The following is a 14,684-nucleotide window of genomic DNA, read 5'->3' as shown; positions in this document are numbered from 1 at the left end:
AATTCCTCTGAAGATGAGTTCACAATCCAAAATTACAAGACACATGAGTAAGCAATTCATGTGAGCGGTAGTCAGCAGATACAACAAGGAAAATATTTATACATCCTTCACAAGAAACTTGTAATTAAAGTCATAAAATAAGGACTTGAAATTCTAAAAAATGAATAAGATACTAAAGAGCAGATGACAGAAAAAAAATCAAGAATGAATGATACACCCATTGATACAAAAGACTCAATGGATAGGGTGAACTTTAGATGGCATGCCACTCTCTAATGCCAGAATGAAAGCTATGGTCATTGAAACAATAATAAGAAAATCTCAGTGAATAGGATAAATTTGACATTGACATTAGATGTCACTGAAGAGCAAAAGAGAGGATAAATGTGAGGGAATGTGTACATTCTGCCTGTTTGTATAATGCTTTGAAACTTGACTTGGTACTTTGGTCTCTGCCCTTGTGAATATTATACTCTGAGGGAGAGGCAGACGGAATAAAAGAGTTATGCAAATAAATATAAACCCCAATTGTCAGAAGTACTAAACTGGAAAGATGCATGGTGCTACAAGGGCATTAATAGGTACATTTAGTCTAGCTGGGTCTGGGAAGGTTTCCTTGTGGAAGTGAAGTGTGAGATCCTAAATTAGGAGTTAACCGGGTCAGGAAGATCCCCTGGAGGGAGTCATGGAAACCCACTCCAGTATTCTTGCCTGGAGAATCCAGTGGACAGAGGAGCCTGGTGGGCTACAGTCTATGGAGTCACAAAGAATTGGACACGACTGAAGTGATTTAGTATGTAGAGGAAATTAATGGGAGGAGGGAATAATATAACAAGTTCCAACAGTCAGAAGGAACATGGCATGTACAAGGAACAGAAAGGTCGGTTAGGCAGAAAGCAAAGGAGACACATGTGCAGAATTAACCAAGTCAAATCATGGGCTTTGGAGGCCACCTTAGAGCTTTGTTTTTTATTTTAAAAACACTGGAAAGTTAATAAAGTATTTAAAACTGAGGATGGTGTTCTAAAACACATTTTTAATGGATCATTCTAGCTTCAGTGTGGAGAACAGATTATCAGGTGAATATATGAAGGTATAGACTTCTTTTTTAAAAAATACTTATTTATTTGACTGCACCAGGTCTCAGTTTTGGCGCTCAGGCTCTTTAGTTGCAGCACGTGGGATTTTTAGTTGTGGCGTATGGTGAATGATAGTGCAATAAAGAAAGGATGATATTTTGGGGTGATGGTGAAAATGATAATGATAATACTAATGAGGTGATGAAGTTAGATGATGATGTAACGTGTGATGAAAATAGCAGGGCAGTGGTGGTGGTGAAAGTTAAGGTACCTTGGGTGTGTGAGTAACTAAGGTACACACTTGGGAAAAAGTTAGGTAAAAGTTTCAAAAAGTTTCTTGAGGTGCCTCTGAGGGACACGGAATCATTCCTGCTTTTTCTGCTTAGCTGCAGCTGTTGGCCCAGAGGTTTAATAAGCTGAAGTTCTTAATGATGCTTCTCCCGTATTCTTAAGCACTGAATTTAACAAGCCTCCCAGGGCTTGTTACCTCAGAGCAACTCAGCTGTGGATTAATTGGGCCGCAGCCAGGAAGTTGCACTCCTGGGGCAGAAGGACCCAGGAGTGGCTCCCAGTAACTGGGGAATAGACTTAAAGACATAGCAGGAGGGGAGAAAGAGGAAGAGTGATCAATGCATTATTTTTAGCTTAATTGGGATTAGAAAAGCATAGTTTTCTATAATTGACAGTTCTTGCATCCTCCTGGGAAGTATCAAGCTAATGCAGAGCTTCTGGGGAATTCTCAGTAGCTCAAAGTCTGGGGTCTTTGATTTTCCTTGGGAAGCCACATCACTAACCTAAGGCAGCCCCCTAAATTCAGGTAGCATATCCTTGCTGAGAAGCTTTCACCACCTTGAGATAACCTTGCCACGCTATTCAGTTACTGAAGACCAGAGCTATCAGAAGCCTGAAAGGTGGCAGTGATAGCCCGGTTACATGAGAAACCATTGCAGTGTTTTTTAATAGCTGCTATTTTAATTTCTTTTATTTTGTCTCTAATTATACAAGTTAACATTAATACACTCATTGTAAACATTCAAACAATACAGATAAGTAAAAGTCCCCTTTGATCTTTACTTCAATATTAGTCTCCACATCAGAGGTTAAGTCTGCTTCCAGATTTTAAGAAAATTTGCTTTAGCATTGTGTGTGTGTGTATATATATATATATATAAACATATAGAAATATAATTTTGTTTTTTTTTTTTTAAAGGTGAGGGACATACTGATATCATAACATAAGAATGATACAAATGACATACTGTTTTTACTGTTGGGTCAAAAGATGCATGGGTGCGGTCACTTCAGTCATGTCCAGCTCTTTGCAACCCTATGGACTGTGTAGTCCATCAGGCTCCTCTTGTCCATGGGATTCTCCAGGCAAGAATACTGGAGTGGGTTGCCATACCCTAATCCAGGGGATCTTCCTGACCCAGGGATCAAACTTATGTCTCTTACATGCATTGTCTCCTGCATTGGCAGGCAGATTCTTTACCACTAGCACCACCTGGGAAACCCAGATCAAAAGATATGCATATTTAAAATTTTTTCAGCTTTACTGAAGTATAATCGACTTGTAAATTTTTAAGATATTTAAAGCATATACCATGGTAGTTGGATAAATGTATACATTATGAAGGGATTCCTCCATCTACTAACTCATGTATTTATCTATTTTGTATGTGTGTGTGACAACATTTAAGTTGTACTCTCTTAGCAAATTTCAATTATATAATACTGTGCTAGCAACTATAGTCATCATTAAAAAAACAGTCATGATTTCTATTAGATCTTCAGACTTTATTCATCTTACAGTTGAAAGTTTGTATTTACCAAACTCTCCCTATTTTCCCCTTTCCACAGCTCCTGCAACAGGTTTTCTACTCTCATTTCTGTGAGTTTAATATTTTAAAAATGAAATATATATGATACTATCCAGGATTTGTCTTATTTCACTTAACATGATGCCCCAAGGTCCATCTGTATTATTGCAGATGGCAAGCTTGTCTTCTTTCTCATGGAGGAATAATACATGTCCCTATGTATCTATCTACCTATCTATATCACACCATCTTTGCCATTTAGGTTGTTTCTATATCTTGGCTATTGAGAATAATGCTTCAATGAGTATGGAAGTGCAGATATCTTTTTGACATCCTCTTTTTATTTCCTTGGATATATACCCAGAAGTATGATTGCTGGATCATACGGTAGCTCTTTCTAAAAAAATTTTGAGAACTCTCTGTACAATCTTCCATAGTGGCTATACCAACTTACATTCCTGCCAACAGTGCACCAGGGATCCCTTTTATCCACATTGTTGTCACATGTCTGTTTGATGATAATCACTCTACCAGGTATGAAGTGATACCTCATTATAGCTTTGATTCTCATTTCCCTGATGATTAGTAATGCTGAATCAATATACAAGTAACTATTGGGCATTTGTATGTTTTCTTTGGAAGAATGTCTATTCATTTCCTCCACCCATTTTAAAATCAGATTCATTTTTACCCCTTTTTTGCTATTGAGCTGTATGATTTCTTTATGTATTTTGAAAATACTTCCTTATCAGATGAAGTGAAAGTGTTCGTCGCTCAGTCGTATCTGATTCTTTGCGACCCGCATGACTGTAACCCGACAGTAACCTGCCAGGATCCTCTGTCCATGACATTTTCCAGGCAAGAATACTGGAGTGGGTTGCTGTTTCCTTCTCCAGGGAATCTTCCCAGAGAGAGAACCCAGGCAGATTCTTTACTGCCTGAGCCACAGGCCTGCAATTCCTTATCAGATATGTGATTTGCAAATATTTTCTCCCATTATGAAGGTTACCTTTACATTTTGCATTTGCTTTACATTTTACATTTACCTTTACATGGTTTCCTTTGCAGTGGAGATTTTTAGTTTGACATAGTCCCACTTTTTAATTTTTTTGCTTGTGCTTTAGGTCATATCCAAAAAAATCCTTGCCAAGACCCATGTCAAGGAGCTTTTTTTTTTCCTTCTAGGATTTCTATGGTTTCAGGTCTTACATTTAAGTCTTTAATCCATTTTGAGTTCATTTTTGTGAGTGGTATAAGATAGGAGTCTAATTTTACTCTTATATGTGAATATCCAATTTTCCTAGCATCTTTTATTGAAGAGATTGTTTTTGAGGATTGCCATTGAGTGTTTTTGGCTCCTTTGTCAAGTATTAGATAACTGTATGTGCATGGGTTTATTTCTGGGCTCTCAATGCCTTTCCATTGGTCTTTGTGTCTGCTTTTAAGCCAGTAACATTCTGTTTCAATTACCATAATTCTTTTTTTTTTTTTTTAATATATAGCTTAAAATCCCTGGAGGAGGGCATGGCAACCACTTCAACATTGTTGCCTGGTGAATCCCAAGGATAGAGGAACCTGGCGGGCTGCAGTCCATAGGGTCACAGAGTCGTACATGACTGAAATGACTTAGCATATGCACATAGCTTAAAATCAGGAAGTGTGATGATCCATTCTTTGTCTTCAGGATTACTTTGGGTATTTGGGATGTTTTGTGATTCCATACAATTTTAAGATTGTTTTCTACTTCTGTAAAAATGCCATTGGAATCTTTATAGAGATTGCATTAAATCTATAGATAGCTTTTGGTAGTATTGAGATTTTAACAATATTAATTTTTCCAGTCCATGAATACAGGACATTTTGCAGTTATTTGTGTCCTTTTCAACTTCTGTCATCAATGTCTTGTAGTTTTCAGAGTTCACCTCTTTGATTAGATTTATTCCTAAGTATTTTTTGTTTTTTCTTTGATGCTATTGTAAACAGAATCATTTCTTTTTCAGAATATTAGTTGTTAGTGTAAAGAAATGCTACTCTTTTTTTTTTGTCTATTAATTTTGTATTCTGCACTTTAACCTAATTCCCTGATTAGATCGAACAGCTTTTTGATGGAATCTTTAGGATTTCTCTATATAAAATTATGTCATCCACAAACAGATGCAGTTTTACTTCTTTCTTTCTGATTCCGATGTCTTTTATTTCTTTTTCTCGCCTGATTGCTCTGGCTAGGAATTCCAGTACTATGTTTAAAAGGAGTGGTAAGAGAGGGCACCCTTGTCTTGTTTACCAATTACTTAAAACTTTTTTTTTGGCCAACTTCATGAGTGAATTGACATCTTGTTTAATTTGAATGTCACTAATTACTAATGAGATGGACATTTAAAAATTATTGACTATGTTATTTTTATTTTTTATAAATTACTTATTATAATTGGTACACTTTTTAAAATTAGTTTTGTTTTTAAATGTATATATTCTTTATGCATTGTGTATATTGTATATACTCTTACATGTTACGCATATATATCTCTTTTCTGTATTAAATATGTTATAAGTATGTGTGTTAGTCGCTCAGTCATGTCCAGCTCTTTGCAACCCCATGAACTGTAGCCTGACAGGCTCTTCTGTCCATAGAATTCTCCAGGTAAGAATACTAGAGTGGGTTGCCAATTCCCTTCTCCAGGGGATCTTCCTGACCCAGGGATTGAACCCAGATCTCCTGCATTGCAGGCAGATTCTTTACTGTCTGAACCACCAGGGAAACCCATGTTATAATTATTTTATCCCATTTTATTCATTTTTTCTTTTGAGGTTTTTGGTATTTTTTTTGTTGTCAAATCAATCAGTCTTTTTCCTTATGGCTGTGTATGAGATCTTACTTAGGAATTAATCTACATCTTAAAACTATAAAAAATATTTTACAATTTTCTTATATACTTTTAGTTCTTTAATTTATCAAGAATTATTTTTTTGTTGTGGGATGGGAACGAGATCTAATATTTTCTCCAGGTTGAGAGCTAATTGTACAAAATAATGTTTATTGAATAGTATATTCTTTACCCAAGTGATCTGAAATTCCATCATTACTATATTCTAATGATCCAAGGAATTATGACTTTAATTTGAACTCTACTCTTATTGATCAATTAGTATGTTTTCCTGTCTTTCCTAGCAGGACAAGTTTTCTTTTGTCATTTTCTCTTTTTGCTATTTTTACATATTTTATGTTCCACAGGAACTTGAGAATCAGCTGATTTCCATAAATATAATTTTGGGACTTAGTCTGGGTTTTGAGTTAATAAATTGCAGAAGTGACATATTTACAATATTGAAGTTTCCCATTCATATATATTCTGCATTTATTTATTAATAAAACTATATAGCTTTCTTATATATACCTTAAATAAATTTCTTAAATTTAAATTCTTAATATCTTAAATAAATTTTTTAAAAACTATAATTTTATAGCAATTATAAATATTATTTTCCTTTACATTGGTAATAATTGGAAGGTATTTTATCTTTGTTTTCTTTGTTTGTCTTATATGTAATCTTATTTCTTGAATCTGAAAACATAGGACATGCATTAGTATATTTTAAAATTTGGAATCATTTTGCTTTCAATAGGTAAACCCTACTTGGTTATGATACATTATTGTTTTAATATACTGCTACATTTCAGTTAATATTTGTTTATTTATATCTATTTGTAAGGGAAAGATTGGCATTTAACTTTCACATTTTGTACGATCCTTCTTTCTTTGCCTACTACAGTAACAGTCTTGTAATCTAGGAGGCAGCCATCTTTTCCTACACTCAGAGACAGTTTGTGTTAACATGGGAAGAATCTGTTCTGTAAAAGGATTAGTGGCATTCATTTACAAAACATCTGCACCCCAAAACTTTTTAGAAAGTATATATACTTGATTAACATATTAACTTGCTTTCTTGGTCTATTCTGAGATCTTACTTCTTCTTGAGAGATTTGATCAGTTAAATTGTTCTAAGAAACTACTCATTGAATCTATATTTTAAAATTTATCGGTTTGAAATTTTATGCAATACTTAATTCTACTGAATTAGTTCTAACAAATTTTTGGGTGAAGTCTTTAGTTTTATAGATACAGATATAGATTATACCTGCACTATATACATATAATCTGCAAACAGATACAATTTTTACTTTTTCTTTCCTGATTTTCTTGTCCTTTATTTCCTTATTTCTTTTTCTTGCCTAATTGTTCAGGCTACAACTTCTAGTACTCTGTTGAATAGGAGTTGTGAGAGTAGGCACACTTATCCTGATCTTAGAGGAGAAATCTCTCAGCTTCTTACCATTGAGTATATTAGCTGTGGGCTTATCCTGTATGGCCTTTGTTATATTGAGGTATATTCTATCTAAACCTACTTTATTGAGAATTTTTATCATGGAAGATGTTGAATTTTGTCAAAAGCTTTTTATACATCTATTGAAATGATCATATGATTTTTTACCCTTCATTCTGTTAACGTGATATATCACATTTATTAATTTGTGTATATTGAACTATTCTTGCATCCTGGAATAAATCTCACTTGGTTATGGTATATGATCCTTACAATATGCTGTTAAATTTGATTTGCTAGTATTTTTGCATCTATGTTCAACATCTGTAATCTTTTCTTGTGGCATCCTTATCCGGTTTTGGCAAGGTATTGCAGACCTCATAAAATAAGTTTAGAAGTGTTTCCTACTCTTCTGTTTTTGTTTTTTAAAGAGATTGTGAAGGGTTGGTGTTAATCCTCCTTTGATATTTGGTATTATTCACCCAAGAGGCCATCTGGTCCTGGGATTTTCTGTGTTTGGAAATGTTTGATACTGATTCAACACACTCTTCTTATTGGTCTGTTTGGATTTCCTATTTCTTCATGATTAATTCTTGTCAGGTTATATGTTATTAGGAATTTATCTATTTCTTTTAGGTTATCTAGTTTCTTGGTGTATAATTGCTTATAGTAGTTTCTTATAATCCTTTGTATATTTGTTCTACTAGCTGAAATGTCTTCTCATTCATTATCATTTTGTCTTCTCTCTTTTTTCTTAGTTAATTTAGCTACAGTTTGGTCATTTCTGTCTATCTTTAAAAACAGCCATTAGTTCTGTTAATCTTTCCTATTGTTTTTCTGATATGTGTTTCATTTATTTCTGCTCTAATCTTTTTTATTTCCCTCCTTCTGTTTCACTTTGGGCTTACTTTGTTCCTTAGAGTATAAATTTAAGTTGTTTATTTCAGGTTGTTTTCTTTATGTAGGCATTTGTTACTGCTATAAACTTTCTTTTTAGAACTGTGTTCTCTGTAGCCTGTAAGTTTTGGTATGTTGTGTTTCCATTTCACTTGTTTCAACATATTTAAAATTTTTTTCCATTTGATTTCTTCTTCAGTCCATTGGTTGTTCAGAAATATGTTGTTTAATTTTCACATATTTGTGAATTTTCCAGATTTTCGCTTGTTATAAATCTCTAGTTTCATATCACTGTGATTGGAAAGGTATTTGGTATCATTTCAATCTTATTAATTTTGTTAAGACTTACTTTGTGACCTAATATATGATCTATCCTAGAAAATGGTTCATGTGTGCTTGAGAAGGATGCATATTCTGTTGCTGTTGAATTGAGTGTTCTCTTAATATCTGTTAGGTTCATTTGGCAAAAAGTGTTAAAATGTAGTTCTAGTCAAATATCTCCTTACTAATTAGAGTCTGGATGTTCTAGCCATTGTTGAAAATGAGGTATTGAAGTCTCTTATTATTATTATATTGCTATCTATTTCTGACTTTGGATCTTTCAATATTTCCTTTATATATTTAGATGCTCTGATGTTGAGTGAATATATATTTATAATTGTTATATCTTTTTTCTTTTTTTAAATTGAAGGATAGTTGATTTACAATGTTGTGTTAGTTTCAATCATACAGCAAAGTGATTCAGATGTATCATGTGGTAACTCTAGTTTTAGTTTTTTTTTTTTTTAAGGAACACCCATATTACTCTCCATGGTCACTGCACCAATTTACATTCCCACCAATAGTGTACCAAGGTTCTTTTTTCTCCACACCCTCTCCAATGTTTATTATTTGTAGGCTTTTTGATGATGGACATTCTGAGCAGTGTGAGGAGATACCTCCTTGTAGTTTTGATTTGCATTTCTCTAATAATTAGTGATATTGAGCATTTTCACATGTGCTTGTTGGTGATCTGTATGTCTTCTTTGGAGAAATGTCTGTTTAGATCTTCCCCCATTTTTTGATTTGGCTGTTTGTTTGTTTTTTTATATTGAGCTGTATGAGCTCTTCATATATTTTGGAAATTAACACCTTGTCAGTCACAGTGTATGCAAATATTTTCTTCCATTCTGTAGATTATCTTTTTGTTTTATTTATGGTATCCTTTACTGTGCAAACGCTCTTAAGTTTAATTGGGTCCCATTTGTTTATTTTTGCTTTTATTTCTATTATTTTAGGAAATGGATCCAAAAAGGTATTGCTATGGTTTATGTAAAAAAGTGTTATATGTTTTCCTCTAGGAGTCTTATAGTATCCAGTCTTACATTTAGGTCTTTAATCCATTTGGAGCTTATTTTTGTATATAGTGTTAAAGAATGTTGCAATTTCATTTTTTTACAAGTAGCTGTCCAGTTTTTCCAGCACCACTTATTGAAGAGACTGTCTTTTCTCCATTGTATATTCTTGCCTCCTTTGTCATAGATTAATTCACCATAGGTGTGTGGGTTTATTTCTGGGCCTTCTATCCTGTTTCATTGATCTATATTTCTATTTGTTTGTCAGTTCCATACTCTTGTGTTTACTGTAGCTTTGCAGTATAGTCTGAAGTTAAGGATCCTAATTCCTTCAGCTCTGTTTTCCTTTATCAGGAGTGCTTTGGCTATTCAGGGTCTTTTGTGTTTCTGTAAAAATTGTAAATTTTTTTTTCTAGCTCTGTAAAAAATACCATTGGTAATTTGATAGTAATTGCATCGAATCTGTAGATTGACTTAAGTAGTATAGTCATTTTGACAATATTGATTCTTCTAATCCAATAATATGGTATAGCTTTCCATCTGTTTGTGTCATCTTTGATTTTTTCAACAGTCTTATGGTTTTCAGAGTACAGGTTTTTTGTCACCTGGATAGGTTTATTCCTAGGCATTTTGTTCTTTTTGATGTGACGGTAAATGGAATTGTTTCCTTAATTTCCCTTTCTGATCTTTTGTTGTTAGTGTATGGAAATGCAAGAGATTTCTATGTATTAATTTTGTATCCTGCAAGTTTAGTGAATTCATTGGAGTTCTACTAGTTTTCTGATAGTATCTTGTGTGTGCATGTTTTAGAACCATTTTAATATAATTATACATATCTGCCAAATCCAGGAAGCAAGATTTATACACATATAACTTTTCCAGTTAACATCTGCAAGTCAAAAATTCATCAAGATCAGAGAACTGTCCAATGTTTATTTACTGCTGTGCTTGCCAACAGTAAATTACGGATGAATTAGTGTCTTGTGTTTCTTTTCTCTCACTCTCCATGCCCAGAGAAAGTTTGTTATGAAGTTTCAGTGCAGCTCACCTCCAGACAAAGGTAATCTTTTTAGATAAGAACTCAATTACTCTGAATTTACTTATAATTATAGCCTATTTAATCACAGAAGAACCCCTGCAGAATTGGAGTTCAAGGTTGCATACAATAACAGGAGATCACAGTTTTGAAGTCTAGTACAGATTAAAAACCACAGATATACCATTTATATAAGATGATTGTCTCAAATTACATGTTGACTCCTTATGAACTTTGTGTTTTACATAAAGTCATGCATCTAGAACAATCAGTTGCACAATTCCAGCCCTAGAAAGTTTTTCAGTACCAATTACAATTTGGTCATGAAATGGGAGTGAGTTTAAGACACTGTCCCTTCCTAAGATTCAACCAAGTGTTGGCTAAAACATTGGAACACCTCTGCTAAAGAAAACTATGTCCTTCCCTCCTTTCCCTCACAATTTAGTTTTACTTGTTTATTTTTGGTGATATTTGGTTGCTCTCTGGTAGTGTCTCTAGGATAAGAGATGGGAATACCAGGCCACCTGATCTGCCTCTTGAGAAATTTGTATGCAGGTCAGGAAGCAACAGTTAGAACTGGACATGGAACAACAGACTGGTTCCAAATAGAAAAAGGAGTACGTCAAGGCTGTATATTGTCACCCTGTTTATTTAACTTCTATGCAGAGTACATCATGAGAAAGTCTGGACTGGAAGAAACACAAACTGGAATCAAGATTGCCGGGAGAAATATCAATAACCTCAGATATGCAGATGACACCACCCTTAGGGCAGAAAGTGAAGAGGAACTAAAAAGCCTCTTGATGAAAGTGAAAGTGGAGAGTGAAAAAGTTGGCTTAAAGCTCAACATTCAGAAAATGAAGATCATGGCATCCGGTCCCATCACTTCATGGGAAATAGATGGGGAAACAGTGTAAACAGTGTCAGACTTTATTTTTCTGGGCTCCAAAATCACTGCAGATGGTGACTGCAGCCATGAAATGAAAAGACGCTTACTCCTTGGAAGGAAAGTTATGACCAACCTAGATAGCGTATTCAAAAGCAGAGACATTGCTTTGCCAACAAAGGTTCGTCTAGTCAAGGCTGTGGTTTTTCCTGTAGTCATGTTTGGATGTGAGAGTTGGACTGTGAAGAAGGCTGAGCACCGAAGAATTGATGCTTTTGAACTGTGATATTGGAGAAGACTCTTGAGAGTCCCTTGGACTGCAAGGAGATCCAACCAGTCCATTCTGAAGGAGATCAGCCCTGGGATTTCTTTGGAAGGAATGATGCTAAAGCTGAAACTCCAGAACTTTGGCCACCTCATGCGAAGAGTTGACTCACTGGAAAAGACTCTGATGCTGGGAGGGATTGGGGGCAGGAGGAGAAGGGGACGACAGAGGATGAGATGGCTGGATGGCATCACTGACTTGATGGACATGAGTCTCAGTGAACTCCAGAAGTTGGTGATGGACAGGGAGGCCTGGCGTGCTGCGATTCATGGGGTCGCAAAGAATCAGACACGACTGAGTGACTGATCTGATCTGATCTGATCTGATGTAGAAGATTATGTCATCTGCAAACAGTGACAGTTTTACTTCTCTTCCAGTTTGAATGCCAGCTTTTCACTGTTAGCCATGATGTTAGCTGTAGCTTTGTCATTTATGACCTTTATTATGTTGAGGTATATTCCCTCTATACCTGCTTTCTGGGGAGTTTTATCATAAGTGGGTAGTGACTTTTGTCAAAAATTTTTTCTGCATCTATTGAGAAGATTCTTCAATTTGCTAATGTGGTGTATCACACAGATTTATTTGCAGATATTAAAATATCCCTGCATCCATGGGGTGACTCTCACTTGATCATGGTGTATGATCCTTTTAATGTGCTTTTGGATTTTATTTGCTAGCATTTTGTTGAGGATTTTCACAACTATGTTTGTCAGTGATATTAGCCTGTAATTTTCTCTTTTTTGTGTGTGTGATAGATATCTTTGTCTGTTTTTGGTATCAGGGGATTGTGGTCTCATAGAATGAGTTCAGAAGTGTTCCTTCCTCTGCAGTTTTTAGCAATGATTTCAGAAAGTTATGCATTAAGTCTTCTGTAAATGTTTGGATTCCCTGAAAGTTATAATTGATAACTTATAGCCATCTAGTCTACTGAAACTTAATTCTAAGAGTACACAAAAACTTTGTTCTTGTTTGTCTTCATTCCCTCCTGTATATTTGTTTTCCTATTGTCATACAGATTGCATCTTTATATGTTGTGCACCCATTAACACAGATTTATAATTATTATTTTATGCAGTTGTCTTCTAAATTACATGAGAAATAATTACTAACAAAAATACATATAGTCTCTTTTATATTTACTTCTATAATTATCTCTACCAGTACTCTTTATTATTTCATGATGATTTGATTTACTAATAGCTTCTTATTTCAGCCTTAAAGTCTCCCTTAATATTTCATATAGTGCTTGCTAGCGACAGATTCTTTCAGTTCTTATTTGTTTGTGAATGACTCAATTTATTTTTCATTTTTGGATGATAGTTTTACTGGACACAGTGGGACTCCTGGGCACAAAGATTTTCTGTCTCCCCCATTTTTTTGGTTACTGGAAGTAGCCTTTGTTCAGCCTCTATGACACTTCCTGAGTTCCAACTTGGAACTTCCAACTTGGAAATTTCCAAGGTGGAACTTTCCTGAATTCCAATGGGCAGATCAAGCAGTTGCTATTTAGGAAAGGGAAGGGATGCAAGACCAGGAAGAAACAGTCAAGAGAAACAATAGAGCAGCCTTGGTGCAAAGTCCTGTTTCTCCATCAAGGGACACACACAAAAGTATCTTTAAGTTGTTTTGCAGATACTGAAACACCCTCCAGGAGGGAGAAGTTACTAATCAACAGTGGTATGCTGCCCACAAGCTTGTTGACCATAGACCAGGTGGAACCTGAATGTTGCTGATGCTTGACTCCTACTTACCTCAGAAGAATGTCCGTGAGCCAATCACTTCCTCTTTGGACCATGACTATAAAACCTCTCACAATCCTCTCTAAGTTGAGATAAATGTACTTTCAAGTCAGGAGCCCACTATATCCCCCTTTGCCTGGCAAAATAATAAAGCTAGCCTTTTATACTTCATCCAAAGTTCTGTTTTCCAGATATGATTCCGTACTGGTGTACAAAAAAACTGAGCTTTGGCATCATAAAAAAACAGAAAAAGGAAGACTTTTAGGGAGTGGTAAGGACTCAGACTGGAGGGGTCAGGGAGCTGGCTAATCAGTCTTGAGTACTAGATGTTGGAGTTTGAAGTTGATGTTCACACCTTGGGGCACAGAGAGCTCATTAGTAAGGCACTGGGTTTTCCTCATAGGAATTAAGGCCCCCAGGAGGAGCGCTTCAAAGGAAATATCCTCAGACTCCTGACCCATCCCTCACACAGAGCCCAACAGCAGGTAAAGAATGGTGGGGGTGCAACAGCAGGGCCCAAGGTTTGGGGCATCCCGTCTTCTGCCTGCCCTAGTTTTCTCTACTGTTCACAAATCTTCACACCTGCATGTCCTTTCATGTCTGTGTTTCTTGCTCTATCCTTTGCTTCTCTGTACATCTCTTCTTCCCTCTCTGACTTGCTTTTTTGTTTTCTTCTCTCTGTCCAACTGCCCTTTCACTCTCTGTCTTTATCTGAGTTGCACAACTCCTTCAAGGCTTCCTGCTGCCAATAGCAACAAAGAGGAGGAGGAGGAAGTGTTGTTGGGGAGACTGAAGCAATTAGGATTTTTAGGATATGGGAAAGAAGGAAGGGAGCTGCAAGGAGATCTCAGGGGAGTCAGGGATTTGGGGACCACCTTGAAATTGGATGTTTCTCTAAGGATCTCTCATTGAGGAGTGGGGAGCAAGACAGGCACCTACCACAAGATACCTGCAATCCACTGATGCTCTCTGTCATACTCAGCAGGGATTGGGGACTGAGTGGGCTTTTGGAACCTGTTTATCTATCCTCTATCCCCTCTCCCCTTGTTTCTTCTCCTCTAAGTACCCAGTGGTCTTTCCTGCACATATTCTGCACCATACTTAAAGAGACTTGAAGAGAACGGAGGTCACAGTGAGTGAAAAATTGCTTCTAGCAAATGCTGTAGGAATAGAGGGTGAAAGTCACAAGTGAGAATTTACTGCAGTGCTCCAGGAAGTAGGCATTAGGAACAAAGTTGTATAACA

Source organism: Bos grunniens, chromosome 3 (assembly GCF_055505025.1).
Source record: "Bos grunniens cultivar Pamir isolate PY7600 chromosome 3, Bosgru_T2T1.0, whole genome shotgun sequence".
NCBI lineage: Eukaryota > Metazoa > Chordata > Mammalia > Artiodactyla > Bovidae > Bos > Bos grunniens.
The sequence above is the reverse complement of the archived record's forward strand: the minus strand, read 5'-3'. Positions refer to the sequence as shown.